This window comes from Globicephala melas, chromosome 12 (genome assembly GCF_963455315.2).
Source record: "Globicephala melas chromosome 12, mGloMel1.2, whole genome shotgun sequence".
NCBI classification, from domain to species: Eukaryota; Metazoa; Chordata; class Mammalia; order Artiodactyla; family Delphinidae; genus Globicephala; species Globicephala melas.
Window position 1 is genome coordinate 81,388,915 of NC_083325.1, and position 26,324 is coordinate 81,415,238.

The 26,324-nt window shown below is 40.7% G+C and overlaps 1 long non-coding RNA gene and 1 pseudogene across 1 annotated transcript; both read right to left on the reverse strand.

The window, feature by feature from the left end:
• Positions 1 to 7,500: 7,500 nt before the first annotated feature.
• LOC115846079 (gamma-aminobutyric acid receptor-associated protein pseudogene) lies at positions 7,501 to 7,869 on the reverse strand (annotated as a pseudogene).
• A 3,106-nt stretch (positions 7,870 to 10,975) lies between these two features.
• On the reverse strand, positions 10,976 to 25,961 carry LOC132598261 (uncharacterized). The gene is made up of 4 exons (XR_009566290.1): positions 25,882 to 25,961; positions 25,385 to 25,490; positions 19,074 to 19,145; positions 10,976 to 11,547 (listed from the first exon to the last, which is right to left on the reverse strand). It is a non-coding gene; the product is annotated as an uncharacterized lncRNA (long non-coding RNA).
• Between the last annotated feature and the right edge of the window lie 363 nt (positions 25,962 to 26,324).

Genomic DNA, 26,324 nt, shown 5'->3' on the forward strand with positions numbered 1-26,324 from the left:
TAGTTTTTAGCGCTTGTTATCATTGGTGGATTTGTTTCTTGCTTTGGTTGCTCTTTCTTTTTTTTCCTTTTTTTAAAATACTTTTTAAATATTTTTTTTTTTTTTGCGGTACGCGGGCCTCTCACTGTTGTGGCCTCTCCCGTTGCGGAGCACAGGCTCCGGACGCGCAGGCTCAGCAGCCATGGCTCATGGGCCCAGCCGCTCCGTGGCATGTGGGATCTTCCCAGACTGGGGCACGAACCCGCATCCCCTGCATCGGCAGGCAAACTCTCAACTGCTGCGCCACCAGGGAAGCCCCTAAATAATTTTTTATTTTAATTATTTTATTTTTTTCTTCCTTTCTTCTTTTTCCCCCCTTTTCTTCTGAGCTGTGTGGCTGACAGGGTCTTGGTGCTCTGGCTGGGTGTCAGGCTTGTACCCCTGAGGTGGGAAAGCTGAGTTCAGGACATTGGTCCACCAGAGACCTCCCTGCTCCACATAATATCAAATGGCAAAAGCTCTCCCAGAGATCTCCATCTCAACGCTAAGACACAGCTCCACTCAATGACCAGCAAGCTACAGTGCTGGACATCTTATGCCAAACAACTAGCAAGACAGGAACACAACCCCACCCATTAGCAGAGAGGCTGCCTAAAATCATAATAAGGTCACAGACTCCCCAAAACACACCACCGGACGCAGTCCTGCCCACCAGAAAGACAAGATCCAGCCTCATCCACCAGAACACAGGCACTAGTCCCTTCCATCAGGAAGCCTACACAAACCACTGAATCAACCTTAGCCACCAGAGTCAGACACCAAAAACAACAGGAACTACAAAACTGCAGGCTGCAAAAAGGAGACCCCAAACACAGTAAGTTAAGCAAAATGAGAAGACAGAGAAACACACAGCAGATGAAGGAGCAAGGTGAAAACCCACTAGACCAAACAAATGAAGGGGAAATAGGCAGTCTACCTGAAAAATAATTCAGAGTAATGGTAGTAAAGATGATCCAAAATCTTGGAAATGGAACGGAGAAAATACAAGAAATATTTAACAAGGACTCAGAAGAACTAAACAGCAAACAAACCATGATGAACAACATAATAAATGAAATTAAAAATTCTCTAGAAGGAATCAATAGCAGAATAACTGAGGCAGAAGAACGGATAAGTGATCTGGAAGATAAAATAGTGGAAATAACTACTGCAGAGCAGAATAAAGAAAAGAATTGAGGACAGTCTCAGAGACCACTGGGACAACATTAAACACACCAACATTCGAATTAGAGGGGTCCCAGAAGAAGAAGAGAAAAAGAAAGGGATTGAGAAAATATTTGAAGAGATTATAGTCAAAAACTTCCCTAATATGGGAAAGGAAATAGTCAAGTCCAGGAAGCACAGAGAGTCCCATACAGGATAAATCCAAGGAGAAACATGACAAGACACATATTAATCAAACTATCAAAAATTAAATACAAAGAAAAAATATTAAAAGTAACAAGGGAAAAACAACAAATAACATACAAGGGAATCCCCATAAGGTTAACAGCTACTCTTTCAGCAGGAACTGTGCAAGCCAGAAGGGAGTGGCAGGATATATTTAAAGTGATGAAAGGGAAAAACCTACAACAAAGATTACTCTACCCAGCAAGGATCTTATTCAGATTTGATGGAGAAATTAAAACCTTTACAGTCAACCAAAAGCTAAGAGAATTCAGCACCACCAAACCAGCTTTACAACAAATGCTAAAGGAACTTCTCTAGGCAGAAAACACAAAAGAAGGAAAAGACCTACAATAAGAAACCCAAAACAATTAAGAAAATGGTAATACGAACATACATATCAATTATTACCTTAGATGTAAATGGATTAAATGCTATAAGCAAAAGACATAGAGTGGCTAAATGGATACAAAAACAAGACCTGTATATATGCTGTCTACAAGAGACCCATTTCAGACCTAGGGACACATACAGATTGAAAGTGAGGGGATGCAAAAACATATTCCATGCAAATCGAAATCGAAAGAAAGCTGGAGTAGCAATTCTCATATCATACAAAATAGACTTTAAAATAAAGACTATTACAAGAAACAAAGAAGGACACTACATAATGATCAAGTGATCAATCCAAGAAGAAGATATAACAATCATAAATATTTATGCACCCAACATAGGAGCACCTCAATACATAAGGCAAATGCTAACAGCCATAAAAAGGGAAATCAACAGTAACACAATCATAGTAGGGGACTTTAACATCCCACTTTCACCAATGGAAAGATCATCCAAAATGAAAATACATAAGGAAACACAAGCATTAAATGTTACATTAAACAAGATGGACTTAATCGATATTTATAGGACATTCCATCCAAAAGCAATAGAATACACTTTCTTCTAAAGTGCTCATGGAACATTCTCCAGGGTAGATCATATCTTGGGTCACAAATCAAGCCTTGGTAAACTTAAGAAAATTAAAATCGTATCAAGTATCTTTTCCGATCACAACAATATGAGACTAGATATCGATTACAGGAAAAAATCTGTAAAAAATACAAACACATGGAGGCTAAACAATACACTGCTTAATAACCAAGAGATCACTGAAGAAATAAAAAAATACCTAGAAACAAATGACAATGAAAACACGATGACCCAAAACCAGTGGGATGCAGCAAAAGCAGTTCTAAGAGGGAAGTTTATAGCGATACAATCCTACCTCAAGAAACAAGAAACATCTCAAATAAACAACCTAACCTTTCACATAAAGCAATTAGAGAAAGAAGAACAAAAAACGCCCAAAGTTAGGAGAAGGAAAGAAATCATAAAGATCAGATCAGAAATAAATGAAAAAGAAATGAAGGAAACAATAGCAAAAATCAATAAAGCTAAAAGCTGGTTTTTTGAGAAGAAAAACTAAATTGATAGACCATTAGCCAGACTCATCAAGAAAAAAAGGGAGAAGACTCAAATCAATAGAATTAGAAATGAAAAAGAAGTAACAACTGACACTGCAGAAATACAAAGGATCATGAGAGATTACTACAAACAATTATATGCCAATAAAATGGACAACCCAGAAGAAATGGACAAATTCTTAGAAAAGCACAACCTTCTGAGACTGAACCACAAAGAAATAGAAAATATAAACAGACCAAACACAAGCACTGAAACTGAGACTGTGATTAAAAATCTTCCAACAAACAAAAGCTCAGGACCAGATGGCTTCACAGGCAAATTCTATCAAACATTTAGAGAAGAGCTAACACCTATCCTTCTCAAACTCTACCAAAATATAGCAGATGGAGAAACACTCTCAAACTCATCCTATGAGGCCACAATCACCCTGATACCAAAACCAGACAAAGATGTCACAAAGAAAGAAAACTACAGGACAATATCACTGATGAACATAGATGCAAAAATCCTCAACAAAATACAAGCAAACAGACTCCAACAGCACATTAAAAGGATCATACAACATGATCAAGTGGGGTTTATCCCAGGAATGCAAGGATTCTTCAGTATACACAAATCTATCAATGTGATAAACCATATTAACAAATTGAAGGAGAAAAACCATATGATCATCTCAATAGATGCAGACAAAGCTTTTGACAAAATTCAACACCCATTTATGATAAAAACCCTCCAGAACGTAGGCATAGAGGGAATGTACCTCAACATAATAAAGGTCACATATGACAAACACACAGCCAAGATCATTCTCAATGGTGGAAAACAGAAACCATTTCCACTAAGATCAGGAACAAGACAAAGTTGTCCACTCTCACCACTATTATTCAACATAGTTTTGGAAGTTTTGGCCACAGCAATCAGAGAAGAAAAAGAAAGAAAAGGAATCCAAATCAGAAAAGAAAAAGTAAAGCTGTCACTCTTTGCAGATGACATACTATACATAGAGAATCCTAAAGATGCTAACAGAAAACACTAGAGCTAATCAATGAATTTGGTATAGTAGCAGGATACAAAATTAATGCACAGAAATCTCTTGCATTCCTATACACTAATGATGAAAAATCTGAAAGGGAAATTAAGGTAACACTCCCATTTACCACTGCAACAAAAAGAATAAAATACCTAGGAATAAATCTACCTAAGGAGACAAAAGACCTGTATGCAGAAAACTATAAGACACTGATGAAAGAAATTAAAGATGATACAAACAGATGGGGAGATATACCATATTCTTGGATTGGAAGAATCAACATTGTGAAAATGACTATACTACCCAAAGCAATCTACAGATTCAATGCAATCCCTATCAAACTACCAACGGCAATTTTCACAGAACTAGAACAAAAAATTTCACAATTTGTATGGAAACACAAAAGACCCCAAATGGCCAAAGCAATCTTGAGAAAGAAAAATGGAGCTGGAAGAATCAGGCTCCTGGACTTCAGACTATACTACAAAGCTACAGTAATCAAGACATTATGGTACTGGCACAAAAAGAGAAATATAGATCAATGGAACAGGATAGAAAGCCCAGAGGTAAACCCACGCACATATGGTCACCTTATTTTTGATAAAGGAGGCAAGAATATACAATGGAGCAAAGACAGCCTTTTCAATAAGTGGTGCTGGGAAAACTGGACAGCTACATGTAAAAGAATGAAATTAGAACACTACCTAACACCATACACAAAAATAAACTCAAAATGGATTAAAGACCTAAATGTAAGCCAGACACTATCAAACTCTTAGAGGAAAACATAGGCAGAACACTCTATGACATAAATCACAGCAAAATCCTTTTTGACCCACCTCCTAGAGAAATGGAAATTAAAACAAAAACAAAAAAATGGGACCTAATGAAACTTCAAAGCTTTTGCACAGCAAGGGAAACCATAAACAAGACGAAAAGACAACCCTCAGAATGGGAGAAAATATTTGTAACTGAAGCAACTGACAAAGGATTAATCTCCAAAATTTACAAGCAGCTCATTCAGCTCAATATCAAAAAAACAAACAACCCAATACAAAAACGGGCAGAAGACCTAAACAAACATTTCTCCAAAGAAGATATACAGATTGCCAACAAGCACATGAAAGGATGCTCAACATCACTAATCATTAGAGAAATGCAAATCAAAACTACAATGAGGTATCACCTCACACCAGTCAGAATGGTCACCATCAAGAAATCTACAAACAATAAATGCTGGAGAGGGTGTGGAGAAAAGGGAACCCTCTTGCACTGTTGGTGGGAATGTAAATTGATACAGCCACTATGGAGAACAGTATGGAGGTTCCTTAAAAAACTACAAATACAACTACCATATGACCCAGCAATCTCACTCCTGGGAATATACCCTGAGAAAACCATAATTCAAAACGAGTCATGTATCACAATGTTCATTGCAGCTCCATTTACAATGGCCAGGACATGGAAGCAACCTAAATGTCCATCGGCAGATGAATGGATAAAGAAGATGTGGCACACATATACACAATGGAATATTACTCAGCCATAAAAAGAAATGGAATTGAGTTATATGTAGTGAGGTGGATGGACCTAGAGTCTGTCATACAGAGTGAATGAAGCAAGTCAGGAAGAGAAAAACAAACACCATTTGCTAACACATATATATAGAATCTAAAAAAAAAAAAAAAACGGTTCTGAAGAACCTAGGGGCAGGACAAGAATAAGACACAGACGTACAGAATTGACTTGAGGACACGGGGAGGAGGAAGGCTAAGCTGGGACAGAGTGAGAGAGTGGCATGGACATATGTACACTACTAAATGTAAAATAGATAGCTAGTGGGAAGCAGCTGCATAGCACAGGGAGATCAGCTCGGTGCTTTGTGACCACCTAGAGGGATGGGATAGGGAGGGTGGGAGGGAGACGCAGAGGGAGGGGATATGGGGATGTATGTATATGTATAGCTGATTCACTTTGTTATAAAGCAGAAACTAACACACCATTGTAAAGCAATTACACTCCAATAAAGATGTTAAAAAAAAAAAAAGATTCCACATATAAGGAAAAAAAAAGCAGGCACGTGGGATGGGAACTGTATGAACAATATGGAATTATTAACGCTACAGACATCTAAGGCTGCAGAAGGTATTTTGGAAAATGGGGACAGTAATCCCAAAAAAACAGGAACTGCCTTCAAGGAACATAATGCCAACTTGTGGAGACAAAATATGCATGCAGAGTATCCAGAATGCAAAAGAGAAAAGGACTCTTATGCCCTAAGAAATGTAGTTACCTATAAAGTACCTTAAGACAAGAATGTTTCCACTGGAAGTTTGAGACAGCATCTCTGGAGGATGCTGTTCCTGAAGCAACTATGGACCAATGGTTCAGATTTTGACAAGTGAAGGTGAAGAAAGAAGACACTACAGGAAAAGCTGGAGCAAAGGTCTTGAACTGGGGAATGAGGAGGTCACTGAAGAAAGAGGAGCATGCAGTATGGTCTTTGCTTCAAGTACTCTGCCATCTTATTTAGGATAAGTCTTAAAAAGATATTAATCTCTGAGGGGCAGAAGAGTAAATTAAGTGAGGATGCAGGCTCTACAGGCAGACTGTCTGGTCGTGTAGGCTCACAATGTTCATTTCTTAGATACATGTCTTTAAACAAGTGACTTCGTCTATCTGTACCTCATCTGTGGAATGGGGATGATGAAATTACACCAGAGGGGTACAAAGTGCTTAGTAGAGATCTGGGCACAGAATTAGCATTGAATAAAATGTCATTATCATCATCATTATCATCATCGTCATTTCATCTGGGATCAAATCAAAACGTAGGCTTAAATACTCGTTGCCTAGTCTTTCCTCTAATTTGTTGCTGATAACATTAATCTTCCCAATTCAACAATGTTCAGAAAGAGTTTATTGAACTTCTAGATCTTCACTGCCCAGTGGAAATCTCTTCTGTGACGAGCTTGCTCTAGACCTATGCTCTCCAGTATGGTAGCTGCTAACCACGTGTGGATACTGAGCGCTTGAAATATGGCTCGTGTAACTGAGGAACTTGATTTTTAATCTTACTTAATTTTAATTAATTTAAATTCAAAAGCATACTGATTTGGTTATTCGAAAACTTATTTATTTATTTTTTGCTTGGTGGTTTCCTCTTTATTAAAGTGCCTCCTACCTTCCTCCCACAATTTCAGTCCCTTCCATCTACCCCCAAAAGAGAAGGGAGTGAAAAGAAGGGATTGTTGGGGTTCTGAGCCCCTTGGGCAGTTAGAAAGGGAAGAGAAACCAAAACAATCACTGGATGTGAAAGAGATTGACAATCAAGAAGTCTAAAGCAGAATGGGAAAGGTGGTAAAGAAAGGGGAAGAATGGAGAAAGGAGAGGTACTAGAGGCCATCTCCCCCATTAACCCTTGTGTTACGAGGAGCTGGAGGAGAGTCTCAAACATTAGGAAGTGTAGGTCCTGAAGACGGGAGGTGGTGTATGACCCTCAAGGAGGAGTAGGTCAAGGAAAGAGGGCCCCCTCTCTCTTTGTAGAATGGGACCCCCCACACACCTTAGGGACAGCAACTGCACAGACCGTAGACACTTTCATCACTGGAGGCAACATATAGAAAGAAGTCTTCTTCATAGTGTTCCTGGTATAGCTGACCCATCCCGGCACTCGTGGGTGGAATGACATTGTTGACAAAGAAAAACAAGGCATCCTCAGCTCGGAGATGAATTCGCTTCTGGATCAAGAAGTAGAACCGACCAACTGTAAGATCAGAAGGCAGCAGGCATTTCCTTTTGTCCAGGTCTCCTATCCGAGATCTGGGAGCCTTTTCAATGATCACCGGGAACCGGTCCGGGTATTTCTTTCGGATCTTCTCGCCCTCAGAGCGCCGCTTCTCGAAAGGATGCTCCTCTTTATACACGAACTTCATCCTCCGGGGAACCGGGCTGAGGGAACCCCGAGATGAAGGCTGTGACGTTTTGGGGGGGGGGGCGGGGCGGGGGGGGCGGCAACGCGCGGGCCGAAAACTTTTATGTTTAGAACAATTTGGGTATGTGAATCTACACTTATCGTTGCATAGTTTACGAAAACTAAGTATAGATAAAATATTTACAACGAAAATGTAGCTTCCAAATTGAGATATTCTGTAAATAAAGTACACACTGGATTTTGAAGACTTAGTAGGATAAAAAGGACGCAAAGTAGCTTATTGACAATTTTTATTTTGATGGTATATTAAAATAAGATTTGGGCTATATAGAGTTTAGAAAAATTATCATTAAAATTAACATCATCTATTTCTTTTATATATATATATATATATATATTTTTTTTTTTTTTTTTTTTTTTTTTTTTTTTGCGGTACGCAAGCCTCTCACTGTTGCGGCCTCTCCCGTTGTGGAGCACAGGCTCTGGACGCGCAGGCTCAGAGGCCATGGCTCACGGGCCCAGCCGCTCCGCGGCATGTGGGATCTTCCCGGACCGGGGCACGAACCCGTGTCCCCTGCATCGGCAGGCGGCCTCTCAACCACTGCGCCACCAGGGAAGCCCCTCTTTTATATTTTTAATGTGGCTACCAGAAGAAAATTTTAATTACATTACAGTATACTGCTATTGAATAGAACTAAACTAAATCAATAAATTCAATCAATGCATTACAAAATAAAGTTCAAAATTATTTTTGTGTTTAAATAAAATTTTAAGTGAATGAAAAATAACAGTAATGCTCCAGGCATAGCAAATAGTTTAATATGGAGTTATTTTACAAGTCTCATGTATACCAATGTCTTTATATGCACACATTTGAAAATCAAAAGTATTCTCAAAACTACATCTTTAAACATAAAGATTTGGTGAAATGACTAGAATTTTCAAGTGCATTTTTCTATGGTATCTATAAACCAGCTATCAGCTGACCTTGTTCACCCAAAAATGTGGGAAAATGTCTCCTCACTCCAAATCAAAGTATTCCCATACTTAGATTAGAAAGAACATGATAGTCACAGGGACCCTCGTAAACTGAATTCTAAAGATTGTTTTTTGTGAGAGTAAGAAAGAATAAGCCTCACTGAGATGATTTGAGCGGCCTGGTCCTTGAGGCCAGTGAGCCTAAAATAGCTCTGTTAAGAGATGACTGTGATGGCATTGGGGAAGAAGAGGTGTCACTCAACTGTCAGAGGCCAAGATGGAAGTAATTTCAGCTGCTCACTCCTGTTGCATTCTTGGAGGTCATTCCATGGTCTTCCCAGGAAAGCAGGATAAATAACACTTGCCTTAAAAGGGCGAATAAAGAAAGGTAGGAAAAATAACACTTGTTTTGATCTGTATTAGAATTCCAGATGCATTTCTACTAGCTTGTGATATTTGGGCAAATTACTTCACCTCTGGGAGGCTCAATTTCCTCATCTGTAAAGTAATAATAATATGCATCTCAGAGTGAAGCTGAAAAGATCAAGTATTCAATAAGTTAAAGTTCCTGACACATAGTAGCTTTGGTGGAAAGACTCTATGTTGGCCCCCATGACTTATTCCTCCTATTCTTGCCCTTGTATAACTCACTCTTTGTGACTGTAGGTGAGACCTGTGACTTGCTTCTAACCAATAGAATACAACAAAGGTGACAGGATTTCACTTCCTTGATAATGTTACATAAAATTGTAAGGACTGTCGTGATGAAAGACTCTCTTCCCTCTTGGCTTTGAAGCAACAAGCTGTCACGTTGGGAGCTGCCCTAAAGAACAAGGCACATGACAAGGAACTGAGGGAAAACTCTGGCAGCCAGCCAGCAAGAAACTAAGCCCCTCGGTCCAGCAGCTCGCAAGGATTTTAAAGATGACAACAACCATATGAACATGGAAGTCAATCCTTCTCCAATCGACCCTCGGATGAGAACTCAGCCCTGGCTGACACTTAGTTAGCAGCTTTATAGAGAGCCCACCGAACCCATGCTCAGACTCCTGACCCACAGAAGCTGTGAGATAATAAATATGTGTGGTTTTAAGCTTCTGCGTTTGTGGTAATATTATTCTGCAGAGTAAACCATAATACAGTGGTCTCTCCGCAATCTTTAGCTCCCACACCACGGGACTATCCTATCCCTGCACTGGCATGGTGAGTGCGAAAAATGTTATTGATATCATTTATTCATTATCCTTCCCTTTCAATATATCCATAAAAGATCTTTAAGTTTTAGAAGAATTTTAAAAGTGTGTGTCTGTGTGTGTGTGCGTGCATGCATGTATTTGGGGAAGGGATACAGACACACTCAACATTATCACATGATGAATTGTGCACTGTAGCCACTGGTCTTCCCCTGAATTAGAACTAGTGACAAGTGCCGGCATCTCCTCCCCAGACTATGAATATAGCTGTTAAGGTATATGTACTCTCCGCACCTGTGTCAGCTTGCCTGCATTTTAGCTTTGGCAAGTTCTTAGCCTCTCTGATTGCCCAGCTCCTGTCTCAGGACTTATACACAAACTGCTTCAGTGCCTTTAGCTGCTCAATTTTCATTTTACAACAATTGCCCAAGGGACCTGGGCTTCCTTGTCCATTCTCTTCCAAATGCCCTCTACTTGACTACCGTGGTGGGAGGGACAATCCCATCCTCCTTGTACGCTCGGTGGGAAGAAGGTCAGAGTTCTGTCTGAATGATTTCCCCCTACTTCTTACGTGCCCTTTTTCCTGTGCCTATTTACAGTGCCTCACTTTGTTTTTTCCTCTTCTATCTCACTTCCAGATATCCCTCGAGCTATAGGAGCTGGAGACAAATGTTCTCTTTTTCTGGTAACATTCTCCTTGGGGTGAGAAACCATTTCACGCTCACTAGACAAAGTTTATGCCTATGCTTTGGATATTCAAGATGGGGTGAGATTTTCCAGACTATTGCTTTTTTCATTTTACTCAACACAACAATTTTATTAGTTATATTTATTATGTCTACTTGGGAACAGAATAAGAATCAAAATTTCACCACTATACTTCCCAGACTGAGAGTGATAAAGTTCGCCATAGTTGCTGATAGTCAAGGGCCTCAGAAAGTGCCATGCATGTGCTGTGTGTTTAGCATGCCATACTGCAGTTGGTTCTTCTTGACTCCTACAGGACGAGTTCTGTAAGAATCCCATTTTACAGATGAGGAAGCTATTTGGACGTTTGTGAACTTCGGCTGGTCAATGGTAGAGCTCCTTCAAGTTGGCTTTGAACTTTCAGCTTTTGCTCTGCTGGAAGAGGTGATTTGGACCCTGAAAAGAGGCACTGAATCCTGAACAACTCCATCATCAGTAAATCCCAGAATTGTTTCCATTACTCTTTCTTGTGATACCAGTGTCCTATTTTTCATTATGCACAAAGTTTCAAAACTGAAGTCTGTTTTTACTTCAAGATGTTTCAGAATCATGGTGAAAATTGTTTTGGGTCATTCTTTCTAGATTTATACGCAGGACCACACAGGTGAAGGTGATAACCATCTCCAAAATTATGATGAAGACCTCCTCTTATAACACACAAAGTGACTAAGGTCATATCTTGGCAATGCTATCGTGACAGCACCTCCTCCCCTCTTCTTATTCTTTGCCCTTCTTTAAGAAATGTAGAGCAATTTGAACTTCTGAAAGATAAAAGTCAGTAATAAATATGTTCAATATCTATAAACATCTGTATTAAATAGTTCTCTTAATTTTAATAAACTGTACAACATCTGGTTCCATAGAACACTTCAAAATTGCCCTCAAGTTCTTGTCTGACAAAATCCCTCCTGCCACTTTCAATTTGTATTAAAAAACCAAAAAAAGCACGTACATCCCCAACTCACTGAGTCATTTGATAAAAGCAACAGGGTGCAGTTTGTAAGCAGATGGAGAATTCAGTGAATGGGCTGGCCGAGGTCACAAGATCTCATGACCCCTACAATTTCTGTCCCGTGGCTGCCAGGAGTAACACACAGTACTGAGGGGCAGATCAATCGAAGTCGCTGAGACAGAGAGCAACACAGATTTTCAGTACTTTCGAGGGCAAAAGCACAGTGATGCCTTCTTATTTTATCGTGAAGGAGGTCATAAGGGTGAGTGTGTGCCATGACATGGAAACTGTGTGGCCACCAAATGATTCGCTCCAGCTCCGTATGGGAAGGTCCTTTTATTAAAGCCAACAGAACCAGAAAAGGTTCTGAAGAAGAGTTGCTCTGATCTTACACAGGGAGAGTGTGAGGCAGTGAGTGACCATGAAAGCAGATCTATTGCTGCAGAAAAGGTCACACAAGTCCGCCAAGTTAGTGACACAGTTGTCAGCTGCTGGCGATGCTTCCAGCCTGACTTCGCGTCTTGTGGGGTAAGATGAGGTTGAGGTTGAAGAGGAAATTTTTATGGGAAGAGATGATAAGGATCATCTAGCCACCATCTAGCCATCTGCTCTACCTTTTCCTCAGTAAAGGAACTGCAGCTCAGAGAGGACAGTGTCCAAGGTGGTGTAGCCAAAGTTACATTCAGATACAGGACAGTAGGTCCCTGCCTTTGAGATTTGAACTGCGATGTCCCAGATCTGGGAGGAGAGATTAAAGCGAGGGTTTAGCGTTAGTTAAAAGACTGTGGCCGTCAAGATAATAATCTGTTTGTGCTAAAACCTCACAATCCCTCTGCTGGCTGAAAAAGAAAAAATTTTAAGTATTTTCATGATTTATTGGGGAGGAGGGCAGGTGTCAGTTAGATACCATAAAAGTGATTACTATCCCACTGGCAGTGTCAGGAACCCTGCACAGCCCAAAGGGCTCAGTTGCAGCTGCAGCAGGCTGCTCTCTGCATTCTTGCTGACAAGGCTGTAAGTGAGCTCGGAGAGGCCTGTGGGTTGAGTGGAGGTGACTTGTGAATGCAGAAACCTGCTCTAAGGAAACGCAGTAACATTCCCATCACATTTTTAGCTTCAAGGATAATAACCATGAACTGCACAGCCAGTTCTCCTTACAGGGGGCTGATGAGTGCTTGCAGGGCCTCCAAGAAACCATTCCTGCGCTCCAGGTGGAGCTAAGCAAGGAAGGAGAGGAAATGGAACTTTCCTGAGGTTTTCCAGTCACTCAGTTATATATAATCCTTTATGGGAAATGCTTCTAAACATGGAAAGTATGCCAAGGTTTTATGCCTGACATCGTTTCCTGTTTTCTACTAGTTTTTGTTTTGCGTTGCTTTAAATCAATCTGGATTTTGTTTTTCAGTGTGCTTTGTCTTTCTTGCCCAACCAGGCAAGCTTTGTAATTAAATGACAGTAACAACTTGCAGATTTTAAAGCGTTTTCACAGACCGTATTTTGTGTGGTCCTTATAACAACCGCGTGAAGTATGTATTTTCTCCATCTTCAGATGAGGATGTTATTCAGAAAGTTTCAACAACTGGCTCAAGGGCACTTGTTTATTTGACAACACGTTATGCTCAAGCCCAGGCCTCTGACGCCAAATCCAGACGCTTGGCTCTGTACGGTGATGCTGCTCATTAGGGGAGCTGCCCCCGCCGCATCCCCTCCTATTGACCCAATGCTTCTTTAAAGATGTGAGTTAGTTTGCTTCTATCCCCTGTTCTTTGTTTCCGATTCTTCCATCATTTTGCATTCAGTCTGTTTCTGGTTTTCTCCCTTAGACGGTTGGGCCATGTGTGAGACTTAATTAATTGACCATATGCTCTTTGCCAAAGTGCTATCCATCAGTCAGTGAAGAGGTGCTGCGGGCACACTGGATGCAAGGCCCAGAGCAGGCAGAGAGAAGACTGAACTCAAAACAATTGTGTTGCATTCATGGGGAAACACTCCTGACTTACAGACAGAATAAACAACATTGCCTCTGCTCCTGTTAAAGGGATTATGAGTTGCTGGAGGAACAAGGGAAATGGGAACAAATGCAGCATTAATGAGGAAATCAGTTCAGGACTCTGGGTGATAGCCAGCCCAAGGAAGGGGAACCTCCATGGAATGGGCCTGGTCTAGCTGCCATGATAATCTCCCTACTTCTGTCATAGCCAAATACCAACAGTGACTCAAGCTTGCCACGCACTCTCAACACACAGTGTTTTTCTCCTCCCTTGGCCCAGAATGCTCTTATACTTTATCTTCCAGAATAACCCTTTTGCCTCAGTCTTCCCCTCTGGACCACTGTTCTTCCATATCACAGTAATTCCTGTGCTTATTTCCTCATTATGTGGACTTCTGTCTTTCCCACCATAGAAATAATCACATTTTACTAAGACATGAATATATTAACAAAAAATTTAAGATAATAAAACTAATGCTTTTGTATACACTAACAGATTTGCTTTGTTAACATATAACTGAAGAGTTTTAATCTCTATGTGATAAAAATTTTCTTGTTTGGGTGCTGAAATCATATTGGCTGATAAAATAAGTTAGGTAACTGTTTTCATACCTTCTCCATCATTTTGTTTAAATCACTGTTCTCTAAAGTTTAGTAAAAGTCACCTGAAAACCATGTGAGCCTGCATCTTTTGGTAAGGAAATCTTTGATTACCTCTTTAACTTAGTAATAGTTATAAGCTTACTCAGATGTTTTCTCTTTTTTTCAATGTATATATGATTTCTTTCTAGAAGAATATCAGCTCTATCTAAATTTTTGAAATTTATGGGCATAAAGTTGTTCAGAATATATTCTTATGCATTTAAAATCTTTACTATTTTTATGCCCTCTGTTTTGTTTTTAACATTGTTCATCAATGACATTTCTCATTGCTTTTTTAATAACATCATGCACATTGTATTAGCTAAAGTTATGCTCATTTTATTAGCTAGTACAAAGAACAACACTCTAGGTGTGTTGATAAACTATACTTTCCCTATTTTTAAAGGAAAGGCAAGGAAAGACAAGCACATCATACTTTATTAAAAAGCATTTACTAAGGGAAACTCATGGAAACAGGAGCAGGGGCAGGTGTTTGGGTGCTGTATTAGTCAAGGTTCTCCAAAGAAATAGAACCAATAGTATGTGTATATATATAGAGAGATTTATTTTAAGGAATTGGCTTATGTGACTAAGGAGGTTTTCAAGTCTAAAATTTGCAGGACAGGCCAGCAAGGAAGAGTCAGTGTCACAGTACAAGCCCAAAGGCAACCTGCTGGCAGAACTTTCTCTTGTTCAGGGGAAGTCAGTTTTGTTCTGTCCGGACCATCCACTGATTGGATGATGTCTATCCACATTATGGAGGGAAACCTGCTTTACTCAAAGTCCACCAATTTAAATGTTAATCTCATCCAAAACAGGCTCACAGAAACAACCAGAATAGTGTCTGACCACATGTCTGGACACTGTGGTCCAGTCACATTGACACATAAAATTAAACATCACAAGTGCCCAGTTCCAACTGCACTCTGGAGAGCACACAGAGATCCATTATGACTCTACGTCAGTCTGAAAAGAGAGGCCCACCACCTCCTGAACTGTAGGGCCCGTAAGCTGCATTATTGGGGAAGCACAGCCCCCCTTCCCTGGCATTATGAGGGGCTGGCACCCAACGGCAATATGATGTGGCAGAACTTTGGCCCCTACTGCTGTCTTGCTGTCTCATTCAGCAGTTAGAAAATCTCTGGCCTTTACCCTGGCATCTTTAGAGACCTGGTGTCCAAGCTTTCCACTGTCTTCTACCACTATGTTTTCAGTGAATCAACGTTTATTTATTTTCCTCTTTTCAAACATATTTTGCATTGATAATAATTTCTATATTCCCTAATTTATTTTGGGTCTTAAAATGTTTCTTCTCATCTAGTGTTTGGGAATCTATAATCATAATTCTAGTTTCACACTTACTGTTCTTAATTTTTAAATGTACACTCATGATATATATATAGATAGATAGATAGATAGAGATAGACTTTATATATGTATAAAGTCTAAAGTATGTGAGGGGTTTTTGTCTTTTTCCAGAACACATATAAATTATCATGTTTTAATGGCCACTGATCACCACTAACCTATCATTGTTATCTAGAGGCTTAATTTTGCACTTTTTAATATAAAACAGTTACTTTTGTAACCAATAGTTTCTGACATATTTTATTAATTTATATATCCCCTCATTATTATTACTTTTACCCCTGCCTTTGTTTAAGTGTCATCCTCCTGCAGTAGATCCTTTATAAATATGTTTAATGAAAACTAACAGTAATAAAATTCTCTGGTCCTCTTACACATGAAAATATAATTGTTTTGTTCTCAATACTGAGTGATACTTTTGCAGGGTGTAAAATTCTCAAAGCTTATGTCGATCACTATCCTTCAGTCCCAAAGTTGGTAAAATATGAATCCAGTTGTTTTTGTTCTATAAATTTAGCTCAAGTCAACAGTAACTTTCTATGTGGTTCTAGGCACTTTCCTAATGTGTTATCAGTAGTAAGATTAGAATATTGCTTGGCATTGATGATCCTTTACAATTAAAGGTTAATATTTCCAGTTGGACAAATCCAAGTATAACATAAATAACAATATTTATTTATAAATAAATAGCTACATAAATTTCCATATTAAATGATACACAGAGATTTAATATAGAAATGATCAAGGTTGGAGGGCTGAGATGGCAGAAGGGCCCTTGTAAAACCCAAAAGTTATAGGAAATAACCCTGGGTAAGTTATTAAGAATATTTATTCTGTTTGTCTTACACTATGCACTGTTCTGTGAATTATGGAACCTACTGTAAATAAGACAAATAGAATTACTGCTTCCCAGGAACTAACATTCTAGCAAAATAGGCCATGACAGAACATATTAGAAAATAGTCAATGTGGTCACCACCTATAAATAGTAGTAAGTTTCCTTGCTTCATGGGAATAATGGAAGAATATAGTTGTGCCCCAGATGTAGAAGGGCAATGTATTGTGCAGGCGATAACTACTGCATGTCCTGTGGTTCATGATAAGGCAAGAAGTGCAAAAATTCTATCTAAATAAATAGGAGGGGGTCTTGTACCTAAGACAGCAAGAGCTGACAGTCGGGGACTCCCTAAGTCCAAACAATTATCAGCATTCACCCTGGAACCTAGGAAACCTGTACACCGGAAGGTCCCACATACATTTTGTCATCCACTTTTACTTACTGTGTGTAGTCTACCCACTTAGCATGGCTTAGAGTGCTCTTTCTATTATTTAAAAATCTTCATATGCCTCGATGATAACAAAGACTGGATTTTATGTGTGGTATTTCTAGAACTAAAATAAAGAAGAATTTGTATCTCAGAACAAACATATTTCATGAAATAAACTATCTGGGCAATTCATTAAATATCACTTGGATTGAGTTGCTACTCATATATAATACCAAGACTTTATTCTATAACTACCAGATAAAAACTTTACAAAATATATATCAACAACTAGAAAGGTGTAGGGAAAATGTTATCATCATCATCTTCACAGTGATGATCATTTGACAGCATTGATTTTAATAATCTAGAAATGTATGGTTCTTTATGGTGATTTTAACCTCTTTTTCATTCATATTCTTTTTTTTTTTTTTTTTTTGCAGTACGCGGGCCTCTCACTATTGTGGCCTCTCCCGCTGTGGCGCACAGGCTCCGGACGCGCAGGCTCAGCGGCCATGGCTCACGGGCCCAGCCGCTCCGCGGCATGTGGGATCCTCCCAGACCGGGGCACGAACTCGTGTCCCCTGCATCGGCAGGCGGACTCTCAACCACTGCGCCACCAGGGAAGCCCCGTATTCTTAACTGGTACAGAAACTTGCTCTTGGGAAAATCATGAAATTATTCATACATTTTTTATTTCTCGAATTCTAATATACATGATGGCAACTTTCTGTAGATTAAATGCAAGTATGAGATAAAATGAATGTGAAGAAATGGATTCTGAGATAGACAATTTTTCATTAATATTTAATTGGTTGCAAATTTTGCTATCTCAAAAAGTTTCTGCTCTCTGCCTCAGTAAGTAAGTTCTGTCATTATTCAGTGTAATGATAGCTTTGGGGGAATTTTCCCAATAAAAGCTTAGGAGGGAAAAAAAGGAAGCATAACAATTAGTGATAAAAGCTTAGTTAATAGTTCTGTTTCCAGACCTTCTCAGACTTCTGATCATGTTAAGTTTCTATGACCTATAAGGGTAGGTTAGATGAATGTTCATAATTGATTTAGACAAGAGAGAGGGTGTCAGGAAAGCAAACAGATTTTTCTCCACTTAACAATTTCCCTCTCTGTCTGAGCATTTCCTGAATTCTCTGTTTCACTCGTCTGTTTAATATATACTGTGTATATGGAAAACATCTGCGGATTCTCTGTTCTTGCCAGTTTCCCAAATGTTTGCTCAAACTCAATACGAGACATTCTAGAGCCATGTTTAGAAGCATTTCCCATAAATGAAAGATTCATTTTTGACCCATTTAGATCCAATTTTGTTGAAGCATTTGAATTCCTGACATGATTGCTTTCTATCTGTATGGTTCCCAAATGTGAATCAATGCTTTGAATTCTATTATGCATAAGGCATGATGTATTTTCAAAGGGCAAGTTGCCCTCTCCACCTTTTATAATGTGTCTTTCTTCTGTGTTTTCTTATATATTGACTGCAGGGCAATCGGATACGACCTAAGATGTACCAGCTCGTGCAAACATTTTCCTACAGCTCATACCATCAGCCCCATGAGACGCTACCAATCTACTTTGAAGTAACTAGCCCTGTGACCATTTTAAAGATGAGAAACTTAAGACTTAGAAGATTAATGGGTTTCCCCAAACACTTGGGTCCAGCAAAGTAAAAAACGAAGAGAACTTCTGTCTCCTACTTCAGAGTACTTTTCATCATAACAGATACCCCCTAAATGTTGTAACTCCCTCCTTTTTGATGGAGTAATTGTTCTGTTTGAGAAGAGGGAGACGACTGTCAAATCAGATTCAGTTCCATTACTAGAAAAAAAGGGAAAAGGCTCAGCTACCAAATGATGAAAAATTCTCCCCTGTTATAGACTGTCAAGCTTCTAAAAATATTTCACCACTAGCCTCTTCTTTCAGTGAAGACACTGAAAGCTCCTAGTAGAGGTCAAAAATGGCATCTGTGGGTAGGAGTAAGTTAGATGATGATCCCCTTGGCACCCAGAGTAGATCTAAGTAAGCACAGTTGGAGGACTGAGTTTGACCATTCACCTGATCATTGCGTAGTTGTCAGTTAAACCTGTTCTCCACTCCTGACACTATGATTCATACATGGATATATAGCTGAAAATAAAACCAAAAAAAACAATAGTGAGATCATTATAAATAAATGATAATGATAAAACAACGCAGTGTGATTATCCTCTAAGATGATCAAATTTCGCTCCTTACCACCTGTTTTTAGAAGTAAAAGTTTATTGGAACACAGCTATTCCTGTTCCTTTACACCATTTTCCATGGCTGCCTTCACAGAACAATGTCAGAGTTGAGAAATCACAACAGAAATCATATGACCCGCCAAGCCTAATATATTTACCATCTGGGCCTTTCTGGAAAACATTTGCTTATCCCTGCCCTAGGCCATGAGCCTTATACTACAGCAACATCACACTCTCAACTTTTTCAGAATCTCATGTAGTTCCAAATCTTTTTACAGGTGTTTCCCTCTGCTTACATATCATTTATGATAAGGTTCAGTTGTAATTAACAAATCCTACAGTAACGTAAGCTGTGAAAAGATCGAAGTTTATTTCTTCCTCACATAAAAGCTGAGGTAAGTAGCCCAGGTCATTCACCCCGTCTTTCAGGGCATCAGGCATTTGTGAACTGTCCTTGCTGCCATCTGTGGGTATGGTCCTCAACCTCAGGATCCAAGATGGTGGTGGGGACTCCAGCTGTCACTTCTAACAGAGTAGAGGAATGGATAAAGAAGAAAATGGGGGGCTTCCCTGGTGGCGCAGTTGTTGAGAGTCCGCCTGCCGATGCAGGGGACACGGGTTCGTGCCCCGGTCCGGGAAGATCCCACATGCCGCAGAGTGGCTGGGCCCGTGAGCCATGGCCGCTGAGCCTGCACGTCCGGAGCCTGCGGGTCCGGAGCCTGTGCTCCGCAACGGGAGATGCCACAACAGTGAGAGGCCCGCGTACCGCAAAAAAGGAAAAAAAAACAAAAAAAGAAAATAGAAAAAGAGCACACAGCTGATCTGACGGAGTTTCTTGGAAGTGATCACATAACATACATATGTATCTCATTGGCTGGGACTTAGTCACATGACTCCACCCAGCCGCATGAGAAGCTGGGAACTGCAACCTCGACCCAAACCAAACTCAGAGATTCTAGGACCGTAGCATGGATGATTTTTTAGCTGTCCACCAAAGATTCCTATTGCCTTTTCATAGTGTCAAGTTGTTGCTGGAAAGTGGCTGTCCAGCCAAGGACTTGATTTCTCAGCTTCTCTTGTACGTAAAAGCACTCAGTGGACAGAGATGAGGTGGCTACTTCCACACCAACGCAACTCAGAGGCAGATGCCTCCTCTCCTCACTTGGAAGTCAGATGTCGAAGATGGTGGAGCCACAAGATGGAAAGAACCTAGATCTCCCATTTACTGCTTAGAGGAGAGTTTACCCCTTACTGATTAGAAAGGCACATTTTAGACTTTATGTGTGCAAGAAATGAACTTCTGTTGTGTTTAGTCACTTAGATTTTAGGGTTTATAGTATTTCCCACAGTGCATTATAATATTAAAATACTGTGTTCAATATTAATGAGAATACCACGTCAAATTCTCATCAATTTTCTATACTCTCCATCTCTGTTGCATTGCCTGGTACCATAGGATAGGCTGAATACACGCTGGGTACATTATCACTGAGTAATAGAACCATGCACAAATACTGTGGGGACACAGAGGAAATAGTAGTTAATTCAACCTAGGAACATTATTTTTCAATTCAGGGCCATATGTGTAATAATACTCTATGAAGCATGAATATTCCGTTGGATACATTTTCCAGTTAATCTCACATGGGCCTTTTTGTTCTGTCCCACGTTGCACATTCAAATACTGTTGTCTGTGCTGCCTCGATAGACACCTCGTATATTTTAAAGAAGAGACCCTAGACTCTGGGAAGATTTATGAAGAGTGACTTCAAGGAGAAAGATCAACTTACAGGCAATAGGGGTTCTCGTTCAAACCCCGAAGCGGTGACTGCGTGGAGAACAGCAGGGCTTTCTTCATGCCTTCATTTTAAAATACCCACACTCGATCCCTGTGACAGCCAGACACTTTCCCACCAACATGGAAACCCAAAGTGTTGATAATTCTTAATGGCAAGGTGAGTTTCCAAACAGAGCTTTTCCTTCATAAGTGGAACGAGTAGATGAAAACTTGGCTTGGCCCACCTCACTTTTCTCTACCCCTTCTCTTTTAGCAAAACTTTCTCATCCTTGCTCTTAGCAACCTAAGCATTTCCTCGTATTCTTGTTAGAACACTGCATTATGTTTACGTGTATTCGTAATGATTGTCTCTCCTCCTAGAATTTGTCTTGAAGATTGAAACTTCTTTCTTTTTTTATTGATTGATTGATTGGTTGATTGATTTTTGCCTGTGTTGGATCTTCGTTGCTGTGTGCGGCTTTCCCTAGTTGTGGCGAGTGGGGTCTACTCTTCGTTGCATTGCGGTAGCTTCTCTTGTTGTGGAGCACGGGCTCTAGGCGTGTGGGCTTCAGTAGTTGTGGCACGTGGGCCTCAGTAGTTGTGGCTCACCAGCTCTAGAGTACAGACTCAGTAGTTGTGGTGCATGGGCTTAGTTGTTCCACAGCCTGTGGGATCTTCCCGGACCAGGGCTTGAACCCGTGTCCCCTGCATTGGCAGGTGGATTCTTAACCACTGCACCACCAGGGAAGCCCTGAAACTTCTTCCTTATTCGCCCTTAATTTTCATTTGCACAGTGCCTCCTATGTAGTTGCAAATACGAGACTTATTTTGAACTAGTTGTCCCTAAGTTAACTGGAACACTGGAGGAGAAAAACTACGTCTGGTAATGGGACGGGAAGAAAAACAAAAAGCACAAAATCAGAGAAAAAGAGTGAGTCCCAGAGTCTCAATATGGTGAAACAAGTTCTGGGCTAAAGGCAGGAGGCTTGGATGCTGGTCCCAGCTTGGCCACCAACTGAGTGACCTTGGACATGCCAGATGACCTCTCTGTCTCAAGATCATGATCCTTAATATGCTGCTGTTAGAGGAAATGACCTCTACAGGCCTCTGGTGCTCTACAGCTTCCTTCGAGAGAGAAAAAGGCCACAATTTAAAATAAGACAGGGCCATGCGTGTGAGCCCCCCCCCAAAATAAGGGGAACCATCAATGAGGTATGAAAGGCAGCCCATCTTGCCCTCCCAGGGGAAAGTGAGCAGCCTCTTGTAATTCTAAACTTGAACATCTCTGTGGCCATGAAGATATGTAAAGACGGAGCCCAGTGAGATCTGCCACGAGGGGAAGAGTGCTCACCTGCCGAAGCACAATCAAATCCTTTTCTTCTCCCTGTAACCTTCTGTCTGACAATCAACACATCTTGGTAGGCAGCATTGGCCATAGCTTTGCAACTAGGGAAAGCTGGCCAACCCTGGGGTCGCTCCCCCAAGACTGGAAAGGGCAACGTGACTGTCAGTTACACAGGGGCCAGCATTCCGCATCCTCTCCAGCCAGGCCTTGCGAGGCTATGAAAGGCCGGGCTTGGTCCAGAGACACAGGGATTGTTTGGCTTAAACAGGAAGCTGGGTGAGAGAGACCCTGCTGCAGAGTGGACCAGCAACCCCACCTGCACTGCTCTGGATGGCGTTCTCCCATGGCAGAGGGCTGGAAGGGCCATGGTGAAGGCAAGGCTCTGCCCATGGGGGAAATCCTTTCTGGATTCCGTGAGCCCCAGAGTTTATGTAAAAGCCAGGCAAAGAAGAGAGCCAGAGAGCTTGGTATCGGGTTTGAGATGACTCCCCTCGGACTCCCAACTGCAGTCACTTGAGTCTGTCTGCTGTCCTCAGATGAAATAGACATGGTCCTGCCTCAGGACCTTTGCTCTGCTGTTTCTCCTGTTGGGAACGCTTTCCCCCAGATTCCACTTGCTAATTCCTTCACCTCCTTCAAGACTTCATTTAGATGGCACGGCCCGTACAAGGTGTACCCCCAAGCACACTGTCAGATACCACGCCTGCCCTGCCCCCCGCACCCCCCTGCCCCCCCCGCATCCTCCCTGGCCACCCTGCACCCCGACCCCTGTTCCTCCTTACCCATGTCTACTTCTCCTTTTGGATTCAGAACTTAACCACTTTCTCACATGCCATAGAAGTTGGTTTAGTATTTCTGGTCTGGCCAGCCCCCTGCCCCAAAATGCATGCTCTTCATAATCACAGGTGTCTAGGAATCCTTGTTTTGCTCACCTGCTCTAGGGCCATACCGTTGATGAGCAAATAATTAATAATTATGATGTAATGAGTTTGATACTCTTCTTTGATAGGCCAGTTCCCTGAGTTTTTCCCCGAGATAAATATGCAGTTGCAGGACTTTCTTCGATAAGTACAAAAATAGCCCCACCTTGGGAAAAAACTGTTGAGGCAACAGACTAGTAGAACAAGCGTGGGCACATCTCTGTTCTTGGCATCCACCGAGGAGCTGCGAACCATTGCCTTCCTCTCCCTCCTCCTTTGCCTTGCCTCAGAGGATGCTGCCCAACAGCGCGATCTTGGCAAAAGATCACAATTCTGAGAACTCTTTAGAGTGGCATGTGGTCTTTTCCTCCTCCAATCATCTAGCCCAGGGCTCTTCACACTTTAATGAGCACAAGAAGCACCTGGTGGGGCTGGTCCTTGATAAAATGCAGATTCTGACTCAGTAGGTCATGGGTGTGCCCATTCATCATTTTTAAGAAGCCCTCAGACGATGCCAGTACTGCTGGTCCAAGGACCATACTTTGAGTGGCCAGTTTCTAGAGCACCGCCCATGTTTCTGCTCATGGTCCTGTTTCCACCTTGCCTACATCATTGTTTTTCATTGAATTATAGTTCATTTACAAGGTTGTGTTAGTTTCAAGTGTACAGTGAAGTGATTCAGTTATACATACATATATTTGTTTGCAGATTCTTTTCCATTATAGGTTATTACAAGATATTGAGTATATTTCCCTGTACTATACAGTAGGCCTTTGTTGTTTATCTATTTTATGTATAGTAGTGTGTATATGTTAATCCCAAACTCCTAATGCCTACATCATTTAGAAACACAGCTTACCGCCCCAAAGAAGCTGGAAGACCATGTAAAGTAGTTGGAAGGGTATGTATTTTGGAAGCTGAAAAGCATATATTTCATCCTGGACCTTCCTCTTAATGGTTTTGTGACCCTGGATGAATTAACCAATCTTTCTGTTAGTTTTCTCCTCTTAATATGGACATAATCATTATCGCACGAGATGACTGGCAAGGATTAAATGAGATCACACGTTTTTGATCCCTTATCCAAAATATGTGCGGCCAGATGTATTACAAAATCCAGAATACTTTTAGCTTTAAAAAAAGTAATATGGCGCATGTGCAATATATTATGTGACAGCCCCCAAGGGGTCTGGGGCAACAATGCTTAATCAAGTGTGTTAATATTTATGCAGTAAAATATGTGAAAACTACACCAAACAGGACGACTAAGCATTATAAGCAGCTAAATTTCTCTACTCAATATTCTGTAATAAGCTATATGGGAAATGAAGCTGAAAAAGAATGGCTATACAGACATGTATGACTGGATCAATTTGTTGTACACCGGAAACTAACACAACATTGTAAATCAACTATACTCCAATATAAAATAAAAATTAAACTAAAAAACTAAGTAGCTAAAGTTCACATCAGGTTTTGCTGCCAGATATGTTCAGGCCAGGTAAGAGATACCAAAAAGCTTTCAGTTTTCAGAGCTTGCATGATTTCGTCAGTATGGATAAAGGGACTGCACCTGTGCCCCACCTGTGAGTGCATCATCTTTTTTGTTGAAAGAGCAGGACACACTTATTTCTTCCTGTGTATCATAGGCTAAGAAGGCAATGCCTCAGAGACTGGGACCAGACGTGGAGCAGTATCAACCTGGGGCACGAGGTGACCACATCAAGGTAGAAGCACATAAACCAGGACCAGGTAGGGTTCAAGGTCAAAGCCACACCAGCACCTAGAATACCTCCATATCGAATCCTGTCAGCACTCTTTTAACCACATGTGTGTGCGTGCACGCACACACACACACACACACACACACACACGCTCCCATTCACACACCTAAAACCTTCAGGACCTGGGTCTAGATTCAGAAGTTGGGGTCTGGCAGAAACTGGAGGCAAGAAGCCAGATAATTTCTGAGAAAAACACACCCCAAGTCCCCCTTTAGCTCATAAAATTAGATGAGAATCTCTCCGTGGAGGGCTTTCAACCACCTTTCTTAAATATCTACTTAGGAAAATGAGCTAGACAGAAGAACAGTCATTTCATACCTCCTAGTTTACGTGGCGATAAGGTGTTTGCAGGTGCAGCTCATTTATTTTTTCCTGATGCTCTTAAAATGACAGCTCTTTGTGAAGCTGAACACTTTACATGGCACTAAAAATAAAGAAAAAGTAGTTACTTGTCAAGTGGTTACTTGTCAAACCCAGGCTCTGCCATTCTCTCATTTTTTAGGACACAGGCTTCATAACCATAGCTCATGGCCAAATCTAAGTGTAGACAAGATATAGGGCCACCCGTGTCCTGTGGCTTCAGTGACACGGTGTGCAGACACTGGACACGTGCTGCAAAGAGAGATAAAGACACATCCTGAGCGTCTGGCTGAGGGGTCGAGATCTGATATGAGTCACAGGTTCTCACCCTGAAATGTACTATATTCTGCAACAAAAATTGGACTCTGAGGTTGTTTCGGAGACTAGTTTGGAGAGTATATTAGGAGAGGTAGTTTGTGTGGTGGTTGTGAGCTTGGTTTCTGTAGCCAACCTACCTGAATTCGATGCTCCACTCCGCTGCTTGTGAATTCTGGGACCTCTATCTAGTCGTTTCAGCTCTAAGATTCAGTTGCCTCCCATGTAAAAGAAGGATAATGTGGTTAAACAGCAAGGTCCTATTGTATAGCCCAGGAAACTATATTCAATATCCTGTGGTAAACCATAATGGAAAAGAATGTAAAAAAGAATATATATATATGTGTAACTGAATCACTTTGCTGTATCACAGAAATTAACACAACATTGTAAATTAACTACACTTCAATAAAAAAATTTTAGAAAAGAATGTATCCTAAGGAAATAAAGGAATTAAGCACAGAAAAAAAATAAAACAAGGATAATAATAGGACCTATTTCATAAGACTGGTGTGACTGTTAAAGGATTTGATATACATGAGGTCTGAGAAGAGCCCATTGTAGGTACCCCTGCATTTGTTGC